Raw genomic sequence first — 22291 nt, forward strand, 5'->3', positions numbered from 1 at the left:
TGTTGGCAGGTCAGCGCTGCCTCTGTGGTGTTTCCTCTGCGCGTCATCCACGCCCTGTAGTAGTGACACGTCTATCCCTGCACCGCCTCTCATGTCTGTCAGCACACCCCCCCACCCCCGAATACTATGTTTCAGCTGCCTGAGTCCTCTACTCGGCTTCTGCACCGTTGCGATCGTATCCCGCGCAGGCGCAGTAACGGACATGTCCTTGCGCCTACGTGACATATGATAGCAACAGCGCAGAAGCCGAGAAGAGGACTTTGGCAGCGGGAGGAAACATAGTATGCAGGAGGGCCGCTGACAGACATGAGAAGCGGTGCAGGAATAAGGGCGTCACTACTACAGGGCGTAGACAAAGAAACACCACAGAGGTAGCACTGACCCGCCAACCTCACTGCAGCAGCGCCGGGGATCAAAACTACGGCGCGTGCGCAATGCTAAGGATTCCTGTGAGGGCAGAACGGGAGGCGCTTCCCTAAGGCAAGAAAGCTTGGGGCCCCGCCACTTAGACACGGCATCTCCTCAACTAAAGTTTGTTTTTCTGCATCATGAAAGCACAACCAGGGTGGCCAAACATACCTGCTGAAAGGACTTCACATAAGCTACAAAAAGGTATAAGTAGTTGTGGGGGGGGGGGTAGCCCATTGGGTACAGAGTCGCTTTAAGTGGCCCTTACAGTCAATATCTAACTCAATGTATGAGTCTGAGAATATGACCAGGGAAATATCAAAGCCAGGTATCCATCCACAGACAGCTGTTTCACGGTATTGCCCCTCATCATGGTGGAGAAGGAATCTGGCTAGGTGGGAGCAATGCCTAGTAGACCAAAACGGCAAACATCACTGATCTCAGGGAGACCAGCTAAGGAAGACACTGGACAATACACTGTACTCAATACAGTGAAAACCTTGGGAAATAAAAATGTGCAAAAGAGTCTGTGGAGCCTCCTTTAGGAGTCTCGAAACACACAACTAGCCAGATATCCCTCCAGGAAAGGACCTAGCAAAGGAATAACTCCTGAAGAACAGAGGACTAGCCAGATATTCCTCCAGGGAAGAAGCCAAGAGGTAGCTCCTGTAAGGAGACCACCAAATTAAGTGGCCCTTTCATACTGTATTTCCCAGGGGGCAATGCACCTAATGTTTCACTGTGTTGAGCACAAACCACAGTGTCCTTTTTATCTGGTCTCCTTGAGATCAGTGATTGTTTTTCTATAGTCTGAAACGAGTGACATTCTACTTATTTTACTGTGGATTTCTTTCTGTGGGAGTTGCGATGCCCCATTCCTATGCATGGGATATTATTTGTCATTGGGTTGGATGCAGATTTTGGCAGAGAATCTACATCCAAATCTATGTCAGATGTGACGTGTGAATGGGGTCAAAAGTGTTTTTATGTGAAACTGGACTTAAACCTCTCATGTACACTTCCAAAACTCTACAAGAAATGCATAATGGCTATGGATTAATGTGTCAGTGCATCTTGGCGCAGTGATCGACCCTGGCGGTGATTTCTCCACTGTCTTTACCATAATTTCTGTTTGAGATGCAAAGTAAATGACATTATCCCAAGTATTTCTTGTTGTCTACATGAAGGGCCTTTTAATTTCCTCTATATTGCCTTGTTAGCGGAGACATAACACAATTACATAATTCAGTTTACAATCTAGAGCTGGATAACATGAGCCGGACCTTGTGCTCTGTCTGTGTCTGTCACATGAGGTGATGGATCTATTCTTCCTGTACAAATGATCCCATCATTCCATACTCAGCTTTGCCCTCATTTCCATAAAGTTTCCATATCATTATGATGGGCTTCCGTCCCCCTGAAGTCGCCTTCTTTGTTCTGTCTGTATATTTGTCACCTTGTATCACTAAATATTCACATGGTAATTGTCGTCCAGCTCATTTGTCATTGAATCACTTGCTAATTGGAGAACAAAGTTGCATTCTGTATCTCATTTGATGTTTTTAATTGATATGTTTTAGATGAGAACAGAAAGAAGAACAGCAAAGGATAAAGACTACAGAATAAAAGGATGATAGAAAAGTGAAAAATTAGGTAAGAGGATATGAAGACTGCCTATAAAGTTCTATATATTAGCATATAGTAGGAATAGTGGGGCAGGGCCATGTTAAAGTGTGAAAAAAAGTTTAAAGCATACTTCTCTTAAAAATATATTTAAAAATCTGCATGGATTTGTTAAATTAAAGGGGTAGTTCAGCAAAATAAATTCTTTTAACTCAGCTGGTGCCAGAAAGTGACAGAGATTTGTAATTTACTTCTGTTAATCTCAAGTCGTCCAGTACTGAAGGGTTAAAGAGGTAGTTCAGAAAAAAAGAATTCTTTCAAATCAACTTCCATTTACTTCTACTAAAAAATCTCAAGTATTCCACTACTTACCAGCTGCTGTATGTCCTGCAGAAAGTGGTGTATTTTTCTAGTCTGACACAGTGCTCTCTGATGTCACTTCTGTCCTTTCCAGAGAAGTAGCAAATCACCATATAAAACCTCTCCTGATTTCCTAACTGAAAAGAATACACCAATTCCTGCAGGACATACAGCAGCTGTTACGTACTGGAATACTTTAGATTTTTTTTTTTGTAGAAGTAAATTGAAGTTGATTTAATTTTTTTTTCCTGATCTACCCCTTTAACCGTTCAGAATGGTGACAAGCTGACCTTACTGCTTTCCCTGATGTTATTGACCCCCTGACAGACTCCTCCACGGTGCATAGCTATTATTCATTATTTCCATTTCAGACAGTGGAACCCTAGTTTGTGTGCTTTCCCTTACTTCTCTGGCCAATCAGACAGCGGAACCGCAGCTTGTGTGCTTTCCCTTACTTCTCTGGCCAATCACAGAACAAGACAGTACATACACGTTTGCTATGCCATGCGATGCTGGTGAAAGTGCACTGAACAAGCTGGCATTGTTTTAGGCTGATGACTTACACAGTTACAATACAATAGATAGCATGTGCAGGCATAAGAGGCAAGTTATGTAGTGGCTTTGCAAGACAATTTATTTATTTTTAGCTTCATGGGAGTTCAGGGATGAGAGGAAGCCTTGGTTTACCTTTCACGCAGTGTAACACAGCCTGGGTTTTTCGGGCTCTCTTCTGCACATAGCACATGCCAAGCCTCACTCCCACTTTATGTGTTCTAGCCTGATGTAACTAGAGACAGAATTCCTCTAACAACAGGCAGTGGACAGTAGATTGTATGAAAGGGAGACACCTACTGGCCAAGGTTTTGGAACTGCATTTTTCAGGAGAATCAGTGATTTGCAAATATCCATTGTACTTCACTGTTTTCCAGAACTCTGTCATCAGCAAATTAGAACTTCAAGATCCATACATATATATGCATGCCGTGCTCGGTCAGCAGTCAGTCTATTTTCAATGGGGAGAAAAATGCAGCCAGACTCCTTTGGTAGCGGCTTATCTCTCTGTGACCAAATAAACAGGCTTCCATTTCTGACCCTTCTCTTGCCCAACGTCTGCCATTAGGGAAGCTTTGCCAGGCCACCTTACACTTTAGGTGGTCGGCCAGTCTTGCTGAAATCTAAACTTTTCTCATGTGAGTGGTCCTGAGTCTAAAAACCCATATAGGCCCAAAAGCTGTCGGCTCGCTTCATTTATATCCAGTCAAGAAAATACTCTGCCTCAGCAGTACACATGTCTCTCTGAGAATTATTGCAGGTAAATGCGCCAGCCCGGAGTCCAAGCTGTTTAGATCACAAGGAATTGTCAAGACTGTTAACAACTTTACCAATCTCTCAGCTACAAAAGAGAAATATTACGGAAGGACAGGGTTTCGTGTTTCCATTTACTGGAGACAAGTGGAGACCTTGAAAACAATAAGTTAAAATACAAAATACATATTAGAAAGTTGCTGAACTTGCAGAAATTGACAGCAGTGCTCCTGTACTAATGGGTGGGCTTCGACCCCTTATATTGACATAGCATGTACTTACAGTTATGCTTAGATATAATAGGTTCTCAGGAGTCACCTTGGCTAAAAGAGCCATGAAAGTCCCCAACAGGAATGATGTTGTCCTTCAAAAAATATGAGAGCATCAGTGTCATAACACTGACTGGAGCTTTGTTTTATACATTCATTGTAGGTCACTATATCTCTTATAGTATATTGTCCCAGCAGTTAAAATGTCCTTTATATATAAGTTGACCATGACAGTTTAGGGCCTCATTGATTTCACATTTTAGGGTTTACATCAGAATGGCATCAAAAAAAGTATGGCGCACCCACAGCAGGTCTATTACCGAAAATAATCTATTAGTGAGTACCTGTGGTCAATTTCCTTAACATATACTTTTGCCTACAGAACTAAAATGTGTGGTATACTATGTATCAGGTCCTGCAATAAAAAGTAGATGTTCAGGAATAAAGCGACTGCAGTCACCATTAGACTATGGTCTATTAAGATAAATGGGTCATAATAGCTCATAATTCCTTTTTCTATATTGTTAGAAACCAGAGACAAATCTGGTATAAATGTTATATACATATATATATATATATATATATATATATATATATATATATATACACATCTAACTATACCCCTATCTAACAACAGCAACATGCCAAAGCTGCTGGTAAATGTTGGTGCTTTACTGATACATATGGTGCACATTCCAGGGCTTATTTATATAGATCCCACCGTGTCCCCCTCACATTGTAATAGTATAAATTATTTATTATACATTAACGGGACAATTAGTGTCAACTGTTGAACTAAAGACAAACCAGAGCCCCAAAATATTAAAATAACAATGGTCCCGGCCTCGCCCAGCCACCACTTTCTACTTGTTCTGAATGTGTAATTCGCTTTTTTTGCCCCTTTCAGTATATTTCTCACTAATTAAGAGGATTAAGTTGCCATATTGTCCCACGCCGCCGCCGGCTCTAGACGGGCTGTTTGGACAACACTTGAAAGTTACAAAGTATCGCAGCTCTTACTGCAAACAAATAGGATGTTAACCGGAATCGGATATCAAGTCTTTGTTCTGGAATTAAACAACAAAAAAAAAAAGCAATTGGACGCTCTGCTGGTTGGTTTACAAATCCAGCTGCCCCTGTGAATTGCTTATCTTTGTAACAAAAGAGTCGGGGCAGGATAATTTGGTGTGTGATCACTGACACTCCCTCGTCTTTTGTTCCCCCATCAGACCTAATATCCCCAGCCCAGATGGGTTAATACATAATGCAGACATGCAAGTAATTGGCTCCCCCTCGGATATAGAAGCCTGTCTCTGTGATCTGCTATTAGGGGTCAGTAAAGCAGCCCCTTCCACCTAATTACACACAGCTTTCAATCCTCCTTCCCAAATGATGTTCTGCCTCCAAAGTCACAAATCGCACATGAGCCTCTACCTGTTGCCCTCGCTGTAACTCTCTTATGGGACGAAAATCTCCTCCTTCCTCAGGCGACAGCATCAAACCTTATCCCCCAGGGGGGCCGGCAACTAATAAATTACAGCTTGATACTGTGAATTAAAAGGCAGAAATTGGCTGTTAATAAACCCCCTGACTGGTTATTCATTCACATTACCCAACATGAAAGGGTCTTTTTTCCCCCCATCTTTTTATTTTAACAAACTGAGCTGAATATGGTTACGTTGGGATTACATAAACTTTTCTTTTGTTTGCAAAGTGGGAGTGATGTATGCATGGTTAATGCGGACATATGTAACACAGTATGAAATCCAACATAACAAAAGCACAGCTAAATACAATGTAAGTACAACAGCGTCTTTACATACAACATGCAATGCAACATAAAAAAATAAATATATATATATATATATATATATATATATATATATATATATTAATAGTTTAATCAGTGCATTTGTTCCTGTATGTCAAATTTGTAGGTAGATAGAATCTTTATATGGTATTTGAAAGAAACTGGATGAATTAAGCCACAATTCTTAAAAAATAAAAAAAAATAGGTATTTAAAGCGTATTATTAGTTTCAAATAACATTTCAGAATCAGATGTCCTGTGTGTATATGATGATCAGCACTATTACTGGCCATTATATAACATGTATAGGGCATTTTACACCAATGTTTCCCTCTGCAGGCTTAGTTGGTGGGTGTAGCCTGGCTGCTATAATGTCTCCATAAACTGCACACGCAGAGAACCGAGGATCCTGCCGTATATTTCTATAGCACACCATCAGAAGCAGCATTGAGGACATTATAAAGCAGTACTGAGCAGTGTAAGCTGAGAACCCAGCACTGTAAGGAAATATCACACTTACTTCTATGTGTTTCTCCACCTATGTGTCACTCTGCAGCCCCCCCTCTTCATAGACTTATAGGGGCTACTATATCCTCATTTCTCTGAGTTGATCCATCTCCAGACATAATTCTGTAGTTTTTCAGAGTTAATGAGGTTAGGAAGGATTAAGAGAAGTAAAGGAGTCTGATAAGTGGAGATGGAAGCATTTTCTGTGTTTCTAATGTTCACTTTTACTAATAATTTACAAATTATTAACCCCCCACATTTAAAGATTTCAGACTTGAGTAGAAGTGGACTTGTTAATATAAACTGATCTACAATCACACACACACACACACACACACACACACACACACACTTTTATATATAAAATTAAAGCTATGTATGGATATGGATATGCAAGCTATCAAACATATAAGTGAGGGATTATGTAGACATCAGGCCAAACTTCTATTAAGATCATGCAGTCCTGGGCATAAAAGAGTACTGAGCATTAATATCCAATTAAATCTTTCACTTATATAAGTCATTGTCAGACATTTGGACATTTGGGCTTCAAAGTTGGGCGAGTTCCCAGCTAGAGTGTTTAACAGGAACAGGAAATCTGTTACATTATGTACACTAGGCAGGATGTTGGGCTTATAAAGACAATAGAGCAGATACTTTATTTACCAATATTCTTTATTTATTTATTTACTAGCTAGCTGATAATACTGTAGATTTTGTCATTGGAAAATCCCCATTTAGGACACTTACCTCCCAGGGAAAGAAGGATCTAGCATATCAAAACTGAGTCAGCTCAATCCTTGTTTGCAATAACAGGCGACATCAGGGTACAGATAGACTATCCCCATACACATTAGATTGTCAGTAAATCTAATGGCCAGCTTCAGCAGCTCCCAGTATAAACAATGAAGTCATTGGGCCTTACAGTCTGACATATTGATTGAAGACAGTGGGGGTTGGTAATCGTTGGCCTGGGAAACTAAGAAAAAGAGAACAGAAGTGGTTTTGATACATATTTACATATAGTAAAGAGCCCAGAGATATGTAGAGGACATATATATATATATATATATATATATATATATATATATATGTAACGTGATGGCATCTCACTGCTGAATATCATATAGAAAGTTACTTACTTATACATAACACTATAGTATGGTGTATTTAAAGCTGACCATGCACTTTAGATAGGTGTCAGCTAGACCGTTACGGCCGATAATCGTCTCGTGTAATAGAAAGCAATAATCAACCAACATGAACTATGTCGGCTGATCGGTGCAGTCGTTTGTCTTTCAACATGAAAGACAAACAACTGTGATAGCAGCGATCTGCTGCCATCGCTTCATGGAATAGGAGCGGCGGCAGCAGACCGTCACTATCCTCTATGGGCTGCCCGGACGATCTAGCAATCACCTGGGCAACCCCCCACACCTCTCCGCAGCCCCCCTTCCTGTATTCACCCGCTCGCTGCCGTCGTGTGTAATAGCAGCGAGGAGCGAACTAGCGCTGACAGTGGTCGTTTGCTCCTCTATGTCAGCCCGTGTAATAGGGGCAGAGACTTGTTGGACCTCAACTGCCTGATCTTTTGTTCTCTAGGAGATAAGCTGCCACCATAGAGGTCAGGAGGACACAAATGTGTCTGGCAGCAGTTTTCTCCCCTCTCCTAATAGAGAACACATACATAGTTGGCTGATTATGAAAGTGTATGGGGGGATTGGAGAGATAATTGTTGGCCAAATGAGTCTTCGGCCTTCTTATGTAATGTTTATGTCCAGCTTTAGTTGGGACGTTTACAGCAGAGGTTTGACTCATTTCTGCTACATAAAATTGAATGTCTGATCCAATAACAAAAGCGAAACATGCATCGTTGTGATTATGAGTTCTTCTATAGGTGACCGTACACATTAAATAGAAGTAGGTTATTGGTTAAACAAATAATAGTCTAGTGACCAATCGTTCTGCTAACCCAACCACATACAGAAGTGGTCACTACAATCACTTAAAGTGGCCGTACACGATCAATGACCCGGGGGAGGATGATCAATATGTCACTGGGGAATGCTTTTTCACAGAACGATTGTTAGTGTAATGGCAAACCGCGCTATCCAGAGTCAAGAACTAGAGACAGACAAAAATCTTACAGCTAATGATAATGGTTTATTATTCGTCGGCTGAACTGTTAGGCCCCCTTCACACGTCCGGAAAAACCATCCGGATTTCCTATCAGGAAATCCGGACGGATTTCCGGACCCATAGACTTTAATTGGTCACGGACACCCTTCCGGATTTTTCCGGAAGGGTGTCCGTTCCGGAAAATATATCCGGAAAAAATAGGACATGTCCTATTTTTGTCCGGAATTCCGTTCCGGACGCCCCCATAGAAGGCTATGGGGGCGCCGGAATCACGGGCACTTTCCTGATGTACATCAGGAAAGTGCCCGTGATTCCGGATGGTTGACAGCCTGCCGGCACCCCCGCTGCCCGAACGCCGCGCCGCCACCACCCAAGGGATCCCTGCACCCGGACATCAGCTGCCGCCGCCTGGTGACCCCGCAGCGCCGCATCGCATCACCCCGCCGCCGCCGCCGCCCGATGACCCAGCGCCGTATCGCATCACGCCGCCGCCCGCTGACCCCGCATCGCATCACCCCGCCGCCCTCTGACCCCGCATCGCATTACCCCGCCGCGCCGCATCGCCCCGCCGCCCGCTGACCCCGCTTCGCCCCGCCGCCCGCTGACCCCGCATCGCATTACCCCTCCGCGCCGCATCGCCCCGCCGCCGTATCGCATCACCCCGCCGCTGCCGCCCGATGACCCCGCCGCCGCATGACATCACCCCGCCGATGACCCCGCCGCATCGCATCATCACCGCCGCCGCCGCCCGATGACCGCGCCGCATCGCATCACCCCGCCGCCACCCCGACCTCTGTTCCCCTCCCTCTCCGAGTCCGCAGCAGCTTGCACCCGCTGTTCTTCCGCCGCCGACAGGTGAGATACACAGCCCTCTCCCCCCCAATACTAAAACTCCCAACATGTCCTGCTAACAGGCCATGATGGGAGTTGTACTTCTGCAGCCTGTGGCCATCCAGGTTGCAGGAGTACAACTCTCATCATGTCCCTGTTGACAGGTCATGATGGGAGTTGTACTTCTGCAGCCTGTGGCCATCTAGGTTGCAGAAGTACAACTCTCATCATGCCCCTGTTGGAAACACTTTTTTTTTACTCATCAGGAAATCCTGAAGGTTTTTCCTGATGGTTTCCTGATGGTAAAAACGGATTACTGTCAGGAAATCCTGATACTATCCTGATGACATTTGAGGTCTCCTGATCAGGATTTCCTGACAGTAAAAACTGACACGGACGTGTGAATGGGGCCTTACATAGAAACTGGTGTAAACTGCCCCAGCAACCAATCACACCTCAACTTTCATTTTACCTGAGCCGAGGGCTGTGATTGGTCGCTGTAGGCTGTTTCTTTTTACACAGTTTGATATATAATAGTTCTCTGTGTGTCTGGGTGTTCACATCTCCATCCAATTGCAGGAAATGGCCCCATAGAATTTGAACGGAGCGCATCTTCAGCAAATAGAAGGAGGTTGTAATGAACCAGGGAATAAAGCACACAGCTGCACACTTCTTCCAGCTCTTTCCAGTGATTGATTTCCAGAATGAATGACCAATCTTATGGGTCCATTTACACATAATCTGACAGATTATCTGCCAAAGATTTGAAGCCAAAGCCAGGAACAGATTATAAACAGGGAACAGGTCATAAAGGAAAGACTGAGATTTCTCCTCTTTTCAAATCCATTCCTGGCTTTGGCTTAAAATCTTTGGCAGATAATCTGTCAGATAATATTTCTGTGTAAATGGACCCTATCTCTAACCAATGTGTGTGTGTCCATCTATGGCATGGGGCATCTGAGGATGGGCATTCGGGCTGACATCTCTTTGTGTGACTATATTCCACGCAGTAGGAACACAACCAATGAGTGTTTCTTATTACTGTCAAAATGAAAGTAAGCGATAGGTAAAAAAAATTCTATATATGTAATGAGACCCCATTCACATTAGACGAATGTCTTCAGAATGAGTGAACTCGGACAGTTAGCTTTTGAATCCCGCTGCCTGGAGGAGGTGGATGCAGCCCAAGGACTGTCTGGAAAACATGGATAGAGCCACTGAACCCGCTTATGGATACAGCCGCCACACTCGCTCATGGATACAGCCGCCGGACTCGCTTATGGATACAGCCGCCAGACCCGCTCATGGATACAGCCGCCGGACCCGCTCATGGATACAGCCACTGAGCCCGCTCATGGATACAGCCGACGGACCCGGCAGGTTCACTCATCTCTGCTCAAAAGATAAGCCCCAGTCCTTCTCTCTTCTCCCCATTGATAGGCAGGGTGTGCATGTGTATGGTGGAATCAGGACAAATAGCTGTCTGCCACATGAGTGTTTAGTAGATGGATGGGCACTGTATCTGCCTGGTGTCTGTGTTCTTCAGTGTGTTAGCTCTGCTGCAGTGACTCCAGCAATAAACCTTTGGGAACTATTTTCCTACATCCCCCTGACATTCTACCATCCAGTTTCCAGTGTGGTGTTGGCTGGGTCCTTGCAGTAGGTTCTGTGTTGCTTTCTCTCTGCTGGGCAGTGTGGTGATTCCTCTGCGGAGAACAATCCATCACAGCAGACATTGCTGCACTCCACATGACGGTACAGCTGAGTGTGGCAGCTGCCGCTCTGCGGGACTCCCACCCGGCCTCCCTAGGAAGGAAAGTTTGTCCAACACCAAGGGGGAAAGTCTGGTGTCTCCACGTCCATTGTGTGTTCTGTGTAATTAGCGAGTAGAGAAAACAAGACAGCAGTGAGCGCTGCGAGGAAAGGACGGATGCTCTGGGGAACGTAGCTGTCTCCATCGCAGGTGTCTTCTTCTATGACAAGTCCAAATTGCACTTGTCTTAGTAGATGATCTTCTAACATTTTTATTGCAGACACAGATGCAGCATTGTTACCGATGATACTGACAGGGTATTTTATATCATCCCACAATGCAGCACCTAAGTCCTGTTCATGCTCAGCTACTTGGTATAGAAAAAGAACACCAGAACTTTGGATTTTTGTTTACTAGTGACTTTGCTTAATCTGCAGTGGAAATCCTATGTTAAAATCCATATGATAAGGGTGTCAAACTCGCGGCCCTCTAGCTGTTGCAAAGCTACAATTCCCATGATGCCCAAAGCTTTAGCTACATTAAGGTACAATGACATTTTCAGATCCCCCAAATCCATTTAACATTTTTATTAAAAGTTTATTTAACTTAATGCAAGCTAATAGCTAAGCAAGTAAACAAACATTTACTAACACTTCCAGAGTGATAGAAGTTCTGTGTAATCACCCCCATTCCCTCTATAGGCTCCGCATTATAGACATATATGTGACAATGGTTTTCCTAAAGCACGCAAGACCTTAAAGGGGTTATCCAGCACTACAAAAACATGACCACTTTCCCCCTACTGTTGTCTCCAGATTGGGTGGGGTTTTAAAACTCAGTTCCATTGAAGTAAACGGAGCTTAATTGCAAACCGCACCTGAACTGGAGACAACAGTAGGGGGAAAAGTGGCCATGTCTTTGTAGCGCTGGATAACCTCTTTAAAGGGGTTATTCAGCGCTACAAAAACATGGCCACTTTCTTCCAGAGACAGCCCCACTCCTGTCTCCAGCTTGGGCAGGGTTTTGCTGCTCAGTTCCATTGAAGTGAATGGAGCTTAGCTTCAAACCACACCTGAACTGGAGACAAGAGTCGTGTTGTCTCTGAAAGAAAGTGGCCATGTTTTTGTAACGCTGGATAACCCATTTAACTCCTTAACGACATCGGGCGTATATTTACGCCCTGATGCCGGTAAGGACGTTCAGAGCGGGGCCGCTCTGAACCGCGGCGGTCCCGGGTGCCGCTTGTAGCCCGGGACCGTAGGTATTAGCGGGCACGGTCCGATCGCCGTGCCCGCTAATACAGTAATCAGATGCAGCTGTCAAACATGACAGCTGCATCCGATTACCGGATTCAGCTGTTCCCTGGTGTCTAGTGGCGGAGATCGCTCCTCCGGGATGTTATCCCGGCGGAGCGATCTCCGTTTCTGAAGCCGGCCGGGGACCGCTCCAAGATGGCGCCGTCCCCGGCTCGGCACTCGTTTACTTCCGGCTGCAGCAGCCGGAAGTAAACGAGTGCCTATCTCATGGATCTCTGCAGCATATCTATGCTGCAGAGATCTCTATGAGAGATCAGATCACTTATACTAGAAGTCCCCCAGGGGGAATAACCCTAACCCCAGGGGGGAATCACCCTAACCCCAGGGGGGAATAACCCTAACCCCAGGGGGGCTTCTAGTATAAGTGTTAAAGTAAAAAAAAAAAAGTGTTGTTAATAGTAAAAAGCCCCCTCCCCTAATAAAAGTCTGAATCACCCCCCTTTTCCCAGGTTATAAATAAAAGTAAATAAATAAATAAACAAACATGTTTGGTTTCGCCGCGTGCGTAATCGCCTGAACTATTAATTAATCACATTCCTGATCTCGCACGGTAAACGGCGTCAGCGCAAAAAAATCACAAAGTGCAAAATTGCGCATTTTTGGTCGCATCAAATCCAGAAAAATTGTAATAAAAAGCGATCAAAAAGTCGTATATGCGCAATCAAGGTACCGATAAAAAGAACATATCATGGCGCAAAAAATGACACCTGACACAGCCGCCCCATAGACCAAAGGATAAAAGCGCTATAAGCCTGGGAATGGAGCGATTTTAAGTGACGTATATTTGTTGACAATGGTTTAAATTTTTTACAGGCCATCAGATACAATAAAATTTATACATGTTACATATCGTTTTAATCGTACAAGTCAGTTTTACCCCAGGGCAAATGGCGTAAAAACACATTTCCCCCAAATAAACAAAATGCTTTTTTTTTTTCAATTTCACCACACTTTGAATTTTTTTCTGGTTTCGCAGTGTACTTTATGCAGAAATTCAGCCTGTCATTGCAAAGTACAATTAGTGACGCAAAAAATAAGGGCTCATGTGGGTTTCTAGGTGGAAAAATGCAAGTGCTATGGCCTTTTAAGCACAAGGAGGAAAAAACTAAAACGCAAAAATCGAAATTGGCTCTGTCCTTAAGGGGTTAAAGAGAATGTACCACCAGGTACATTGCTTTTTTTTTTTTTTTTTTTTTTTTTTTTTTTAATTAACAGATCGGTGCCGACACAGGGATGCCGGTGGCACGGTCCTTTTTTTTTAACTGCTCCCCGATTCCCACGCACGGCGCTAGTCTATTCCCAAGCACCGGCCCGTCTGGGAGCACAAGGGGCAGGCCTGCTGGTCCCCAGTGTGACGATCTCCCGTTCCCTTGGTGATGCGACTCCATTGATTCTAATGGAGCTGCTTCACAGAGGGAAGGGGAGATCCTCACACTGGGGCGCCGGTGGGCCCGCCCTTAGTGCTTCATTCCCGGACGGGGCTCAGGAATCGGGATGTAAATAAAAAGGCATCCCTGCGCCATTGCTGGTCTGTTAATGTTAAAAACCCAATGTGATGCACCTGGTGGTATATTCGCTTTAAAGTGTCCCTGCCATTTAACAAACATTTGTCAAAAGTTCTGATCAGTCAAGTTCTGGGTGTTCAGATCTTAATCCAGTTGCAAGAGATTGCCCTATAATTATGTTATAATAGAGGGTGTCTCCTGCAACTGGAGATTTCTACAAACATTGCCACAGCCAGGGCATAAAGCATCCAGCCATGCGCTTCTCCTAGCTTGTTCCATTGATTGCAATTGTCCGAATGCCCACATCCCAACTGATCATAACATCAGACGTGACTCTCTGACAAATTTTTTGTTAAAACAGACACTTTAAGGAACAGTATTTCTGGCCATTATATCTTAATACATAACTTTTATTTTGCATTTTTCACCAGTTTCCCCCGCTGCAGGCTTCGTGTTTTCAGGCGTTCTGAGCTAATGAGTGTAAACCAGCTGCTATGACATCTCTCTCTTTACATCTCACCGTATCACACCTTAGACCTATAGCTTGGCTGTCACCGTCAAAGGTACAATCTATTGCCCTGACTCTGTATCTAAATACCATGGACAAGGTAAAATATATTTTTTGGCATTTACCTGGCAGTTAGTACCTGTGGCACATACCCCTTTTGAAGCCTTCCTGTCCCTCCTAGTTACACTCCTGATACACCCTCAGAAGCAGCAGCATCATATAAGATGTTATAGCATATAAATAAGTAACTTGGGTGAGGCCTACTGTAATACATTTCTTCTTTAGTCCCTACAGTCTCTATGTTTGCTACTGGCTCTCTCCAATTACCCACCCTTTCCAACTCCCTCCTGACCCCTCCCCTCTCCAGAGACTTATATGTGCAGCATATAACACAATCCAAAAACAGTGGTCTGGCTGGTATAGATAGATATAATGTAAATGTATATAGCGTATATATACTGATATATTACTACTATGGATAGATAAATAGGGTGGTACCTCTGTTCTCATGCACAATGTGTTCTGGCAGGCTGGTTGAGAACTGTGCAGTTTTTCCCCATAAGTAGTAATGTAAATGTGTTTAAAGGGGTTATCCAGCGCTACAGAAACATGGCCACTTTCCCCCTACTGTTGTCTCCGGTTTGGGTGGGGTTATTAAACTCAGTTCCATTGAAGTAAATGGGGCTTAATTGCAAACTGCACCTGAACTGGAGACAAGAGTAGGGGGAAAAGTGGCCATGTTTTTGTAGCGCTGGATAACCCCTTTAATTGGTTCCAGCATCCACCAATAGCAACTCCTGTACCTGTATGTTTCATTGAAAAATGTGCAATTCAACTACCACATTACAGTACTAAATTATACTGGTATACTTTACTATACTATACTACTATACAGTAAAATAACATGCTCAGAGTGCACACAGGGACTCTCACACCTCATACTTTATAGTGCAGGTGCATGGCATCAGCAGGAGGAGCCAGCCGGTACAGACAGTACAGGGGGAGGACTGGAGGGGAAGGCTCAAGCAGAGGGCAAACAACAGAGCAAGTGTTTGAGTTCTGAGGCAACTTTCCTTGAAAATATTGCTTGAGAACTGAATCGTTTAAGTTCAGAGGTACCACTGTGTGTGTGTGTGATATTAGATATATATACATATATATATATGAGCCAAAGTAATGTATTTTCAACAATATTTAACATGATGAGCCCTACAAGATTCACTATGTTAGCTGAGATAGAAAAGCCCCTTTAGGGTGTGTTCACACATACTCCATCCGCAGCGGATATCACACTACAGGCTTTGCAGTGAAATCTGCTGGTATGCTCGGTACAATTACAGCCTATGGCTATGTTCACATTACGTGAACACCCAGCCGTTCCGTACTTAAGTACTTAAGTACCGGCCGGGTGATCTTTCCAGCCGAGGAGCTCTGATGCGGGCGCATCAGCGCGCGCCCGCATCAGAGCTTCCCACAGTGAAACAAGTGGCCGGAGCCGCTTGCTTCACTGTGTGAACTGACAAGTCTTTCTGCGGCCAGAATTCACTGATGTGTGTACGCTTCGGCCGGGATCCCATTGCAAATAAGGCTATGTTCCACCCTCAAACTACGGCCGTAGTTTTACGTTGTGTGAACATAGCCTATGACTATGTCCATACAAGATTAGATTTCAGTAAAGAACGGACGCTGATTGCAATGGAATCAGCATCTGTTCTTTACTGCGGTGGCAGCATTGCCTTGAAGTCAAGGTAATGCCGCCTACTGTGTCCACACAGCATTATGTTAACTCCCATTCTTTAGAGCGGGTGTTAAAATGCACCTGCCATGAACGTGTCTGGAAATAAAAGCTTTTCACACAATGTAAAGTGCGGCGGCCAAACATTACATTGAAGTGAATTGCTAATTGATTTGCGGGCACACCCAACGGCCCACAAGTCAATATCAAAAAATCGTTCCTGCAGCCAATACAGAAGTATCGGCTGCAGGAACGTCCTGAATGCAGCCCGGTAAGGGACGCTGTTAAACATAGTGTGAACATAGCCCTGAATTTTCACAGTGGATTTTTAGGGCCATGAATTGTAAGGGTGTGTTCACACTGATTAAAACAGAGAGAATTCCACGGTGGGGGCTCCGCAAATGACACGTCAATTCTTTGAACAGAGAGCAGCGGAGAGCCGAGGCACACGAGGCATCCCATTGACACACTGAGGCAGATGGGATTCCATGACGTGGGCTCCACCACGAAATTCCGCCTGTTTTACTCAGTGTGAACATACCCTAATTGTACTAAGCATACCAGCAGATTTCACTGCAAAACTCGCTAAAAGCCTAAATAAGAAAGAACAATGGCTTCCATTCTGCATCTCCAGCAGGACTAGTTATGTGCAAACTCTAAGAAATATATAATATATATAAGAAATAATATATATATATTTTTATATATATATATATATATATATATATATATATATATATATAAATAATGGACTCCAAACTGTCCATGAATCCAGCATCACCACATTAGTAGACAGCAATAAACTTCATCTGCAAAAGCTAAATGCCATAAAACTGAAGCTCAGGTTTCCGGCCATTTAGGGTACAAGCACACACACCGTATACGCAGCAGATACGCAGCAGATCTGCAGCAGATTTGATGGTGCAGATTTTATGCTGTGTTCAGTTATTTAGATCTAATCTGCTGCATATTCATTGCGTATTTGCTGCGTATCGCAGTAGTAAATATGCTGCGTATATGGTGTGTGTGTTTATACCCTTAATGTATAATATATACAGGAGTTGCCTTATAAGCATTCTCCATAACTTCAGATTGTTTTCATTCCTCAAAGAAATCCTACAATGTCAATAATCTGGGGGTGCAAAATGCCCTACAGCCCTACATGTTATTTTCATTGTTGTGGCACAAACATCATATATTCTAAAGTTGTATGAAATGTAATTCCCAATAATTTCCCAATTGCTCCAGTACTGCCAATCAGACCAGTGGTGGTTTCCAGTCCGATTCCTGGAACCTGTAATAATGCATTACCACCTGATTACAAGACCTTGCTGGAGGGATAAAAGCCCCTTATTACGGGTGAGAGGTTACCGGCATACATTGCGCCGTTTTGTTCCTACTCAAAGCGATTATCTCCACAAATTAGCATTACAAAATATTATTGCCTTTATTTCTAATAGAAAAAGCGAGCCCGCTAAATGACAAACACATCCTCTAATTTGGATGCAAATGTCATGAAAATAGGGAGGCTGATTATAATAATACACGCTATAATTATACCGACTCCTCACCCAGATTTGCAAACATTAACTCGCCCTATTATCCTGAGATTCAGCCCTAATTTACTATGAGTAAATACCGAAATCGGAGACCATTATATAGACAGGCTGCGCTGCAACCCACGCTGTAATAACAACATAATACACTACAATATAATCGAATAATACAATATAATATGTCATAGTAATAATGTATGATTGTAATACTTGTAAACCTTTTGCATATAAGAAATCATCATGTATGTATCTGTATTGTGTATATCTACATAAACCTGTATGTATATATAAGCGTAAATAAAAAGGCTGTGAGTGTACCTGTATTGTGCATATGATCATGCCAAAAATATTGCTGCTAATAGTTATAGTAAGAGGCTGGATTTTGGAGGCGAGCGCATTTCAACAAATAGGTTTAAAGTGCCTATTCGTCAACTCTGCCATGAAGAATCAAAAGGTTAGGGACCCTAAAGGCCCTCATACACCTCAAATAAGTGACAGGAAAACGATTGTTCTGCCATCAGTTCTCTCTCCCGTCTGGGGAGGGGTTAGCTGCAGTGAGAGAGCTCTGGCTGTGCCCTATCTCTCCCAGAACAAAGGGGTCGGTTTTGATAATAAATCTCCATTTGTTGGTTGTCCGCCGTGAGAGCCCCATACACCTTATACTTTTGTCAGCCATACCAATATAAGGTATTAGGGCTGCAGCAGTGTCCTGTGCTCCGGGCTGCCTCCGCACCTGCTTTTCCTGCCCCTCTTCTCTTGCAGACGCCAGGGTCCAGGTTCCCGTGCTGGCACCGCCTCCTCTTTGGCCCCCGGGGGCGCCTTACCGCTCCACGGTCCTGCTCTCTGCTACCCCGGGTGGCATGTGCGTCCCTGCCTTTTGGGGCATGCATGCCGGCTGTCACAGATTTAAAGGGACAGTGCATCTTTAATTGGTTAGTGCACCAATCACTTTCCCTATAAATGTACATCTGTGCTGATATTCCTTGTTGGACCCTCTGCATGCTTCCTAGCGTGTGGTCCTAGCTCTCCTGTGGTTCCTGCCTCCAGCTATCTGTGGTTTCTGCCTGTTACTGCTATCCCGGTTCCAGCCGTGTATCCTACTTTGTTCCAGCCTGCTTGCTTGCCTGTCTCCAGCTGCACGTTGCCCGATGCCGCTAGCAGGCCAAGCCATGGGTAGTGACCTGAGGGTCCACCCCGCCTTACGGTGGGCACTGGTGAAGACCAGCGGCCCCTTAGACTCCGCTCCCTGGTGTGGCTTACGTCATGACTAGTCGTGGTACAGCAGATCCAGGACTCTAGTCGTTACCTAAGGTGTATGAGAACCTTAACACTAGCCCCCAATCCTTCTTTTGTGGCTACTGTTTTAAGCAATTCACCTGAACATTTTAGAGAAAATTGAATTGTTCCAAATTGATTTTCTGTTGTCCAGTGGCTATGAAAATTGCAGGTATCAAGATGATGGATGGGATGCCAAACAAAGTGAATATGTGTTTGATTCAGCAGTTTTGTACTTATATCTGTATCTAACAAAAAGTAAGGTGGCAAGAAATATGGGTGACTAGCTAATAATGCAACAATAGGCTCCTGTTCCCACATCACTGTATAATAAAGAGACAACCCCTCTGGGAACTGTAATTCCAGATTGTCACCTATATATCAACTATATCTCCTATTGAATAACCACAGTAATACACTGGTGTAACTCTCGTTTTATGATTGTATGATGACCACTGTCAAACTCGTGGCAATACTACAATTCCCATCATGCCTGGACAGCCAAAGCTTTAGCTTTATTCTGCAAACCAGCAGCAAAAAAGCCTACAGAAGTCAATGGCAGAGACGCCGGGCAGCAAAAGTTTAGCGGCTGCTGCTGTCAGTTCTTAATCTTCGTTGCAAGAAGGTGAATACTCTTGGGGTGCCGCGCCGTACTGGGACTCAGCGGTAATGACATTGGATTTGCCACTTGTATCTATGGTCAAATTACACTTAAGCAGCATGTTGCACCCTCATTGGAGCGCTCATAGCAACTGAGGACTGCACCTGGACACATTCACATTTAATTAGCTGTTTTGGAGACAGGACTGAACTTAAGAGGAAATCCTTTAATTCTCCAAAGAATCTCATTATATTCTCCTTGACACCCCCCCCCCCCCCCCCCCCCCCCAGCCATCCAGTCATACAGCACCAGACCACAGCAAGGCATTCTTAGGGCCCTGTTATCAAGATCTAAGAAGTCCCTTGGGCGGAACATTGAATTAAATCTCTGCCCTTTTTGCCAAGCAGTGAAACATTACAACAGTATGTGGTGCTACCATAATGCTGAAGTACAGAGCTAAAATGTGCAGACTGGAATCTAAATTGTGTGGCCATAGATTGATATGGGCACAGTGCCCAAATAATACTACCATACAGTGCCCAAAATCATACTACCCTACAATGCCCAAATAATACCACCATACAATACCCAAAATAATACCACCATACAATACCCAAAATGATGGCACTATACAGGGTCTAAATTATAGCACAATACATTACAGAAAATAATTCTACCATACAGTGTCCAAAATATTACACTATACAATACCCAAATTGATGGCAGTATACAATGCCCAAAGTGTACCACCATACAATACCCAAAATGGTGGCACTACCCAGTGCCCGAGTTATAGAGTGATACAGTGCCCAAAATGATACTACCCTACAGTGCCCAAATTATAGCACAATACATTTCTTTATATGATACTACCATACAGTGTCCAAATTATTACATCATACAATACCCAAAATGTTGACACTATACAGTGCCCAAATGATGGTGCCATACAGTGGCCATTACAGTTAATTATACGCTGTATATGATAACCATGAAGCATATGGATGTTGGTGGTTGTGCACTTCTGCTCTGTTGAGAATGATACTGCTGTGGTTCCATAGGAGCGTACACATTGCCTACTCACAGGCAGCCATCCAAACTTATTTGGATCCGTCATAGCGAACTCGTCACTTGCAGAAATTATTCATTAGGACGTGTAAAGGAGTCCCCAATGGATCATTACAACAGGAAACTCTGAAGCTCCTGCCAAACCCGGCCTGATGGCCTGAGGATTGTGCGAGAGTCAGACCCAGCAGGATCGCACATCTTCTGACGGGATGTGCTGGATGTCGGAAAATACTTTCTAGCATATGTGGTTACTCAGACTGTGTTTGTTAGATAAGAATTACATGCATTGGAGTCCTAACAGTGGTACTAACCTGGTCCTAACTTGATATACTGGTCATTCTGAGGGTCTTGAATATAATATGAGTGCAACAATGAAGTCTGGCACTAATAGAATAATTAGGAATTAACATAATTCTGCTTACAAATGCACATTCATGTACAATTCAGGGTGCCTGGAAAGCTGGGTTAACACAACCGTAATGGCTGTTGTCACTAGAGATGAGTGAACCTACAGAAACATTTATCAAATCTAAATCTAATTCATTTGTCATTGACTTAGGCGCCTATTACACAGGCCGATTATTGTCAAGGAGTGTTGCTACTCTGTTTCCCCGAAAATAAGACCTAGTAGAGGTTTTGCTGAATTGCTAAATGTAAGGCCTACCCCGAAAAGTTCCTAGCAAAGTTTTTGTTCGGAAGCATGCTCGATGAACAGAACACTAGGGCATGAAGCTTTGATACTTTTTAGCCCGCTGCCGTTGTCCTCTACCTTCGCTGTCCATTGCAGAGCAGCTGCATGCAGGACATAAAGACCGTCACCTGCCGCCAACACCAATGTTCCCTTCTGCGGCCGTCACTTGTAAATGTGCAGGGAAGAAGCCCGTCGCCTGCCGCCATCCCCGTTGTTCCCTACTGCCAGATGTAGAGCTGCACACCGTTTGCCGTTATCCCCTTGCCTGCCACCATACTGTGCGCTGTCTCTGCTGTGCTGTACAACTGTGCTGTAGTGAGCTCCCCCTGGTGGCCGGAAGCCGCCATACCGTACGCTCTTACCCTGCTGTGCATGTGACGTGAATTCTTCTTTATGGAAAAATAAGACATCCCCTGAAAATAAGACCTGACGCATTTTGGGAGCAAAAATGAATATAAGACACCGTCTTATTTTCGGGGAAACACAGTAGAAACGCTTCTTCAGCCGATAATCGGCTATAATATATATCTATTAGCAATGACAGATATATATTTAAAGGGGTTGTCCGGCGATAAAAAATTATTCACAGAATAACACACATTACAAAGTTATACAACTTTGTAATGTATGTTATGTCTGTGAATGGCCCCCTTCCCCGTGTTTCCCCCCACCCACGCTAGACCCGGAAGTGTGGTGCATTATACTCACCGCATGTCGTGTCGTCCACGGTCTCCGATCGTCAGCAGTGACGTCTTCTTCGTGAGTCCGGCGGATCTTCCCGAGTGCCGGCCGCCCTCTGCAGCGTCATCCGAAGCTCAGCCGCGATTGGCTGAGCATAACTGTGCTCAGCCAATCGCGGCTGAGCGGCTGATGACGCGGCCACGTCATCAGCTGCTCAGCCGCGATTGGCTGAGCACAGTTATGCTCAGCCAATCGCGGCTGAGCTTCGGATGACGCTGCAGAGGGCGGCCAGCACTCGGGAAGATCCGCTGGCCTCCCGAAGAAGACGTCACTGCTGAGGATCGGAGACCG

At 44.1% G+C, this 22291-nt stretch overlaps 1 protein-coding gene across 7 annotated transcripts in view; it reads left to right on the top strand.

Moving 5' to 3' along the window:
• The window catches only part of ROBO3 (roundabout guidance receptor 3), a 310461-nt gene that overhangs the window by 31314 nt on the left and 256856 nt on the right, over nt 1–22291 (top strand). For 6 of the 7 annotated variants that reach the window (XM_069947692.1, XM_069947699.1, XM_069947693.1 and 3 more), the window contains exon 4: nt 1989–2061. The gene's annotated coding sequence lies outside the window, so the exon portion shown is untranslated. Of the gene's footprint in view, nt 1–1988; nt 2062–14256; nt 14389–22291 lie in introns of all 7 variants that reach the window. The other variant, XM_069947694.1, reaches the window with a different exon arrangement.

This window comes from Dendropsophus ebraccatus, chromosome 12, assembly GCF_027789765.1.
Source record: "Dendropsophus ebraccatus isolate aDenEbr1 chromosome 12, aDenEbr1.pat, whole genome shotgun sequence".
NCBI classification, from domain to species: Eukaryota; Metazoa; Chordata; class Amphibia; order Anura; family Hylidae; genus Dendropsophus; species Dendropsophus ebraccatus.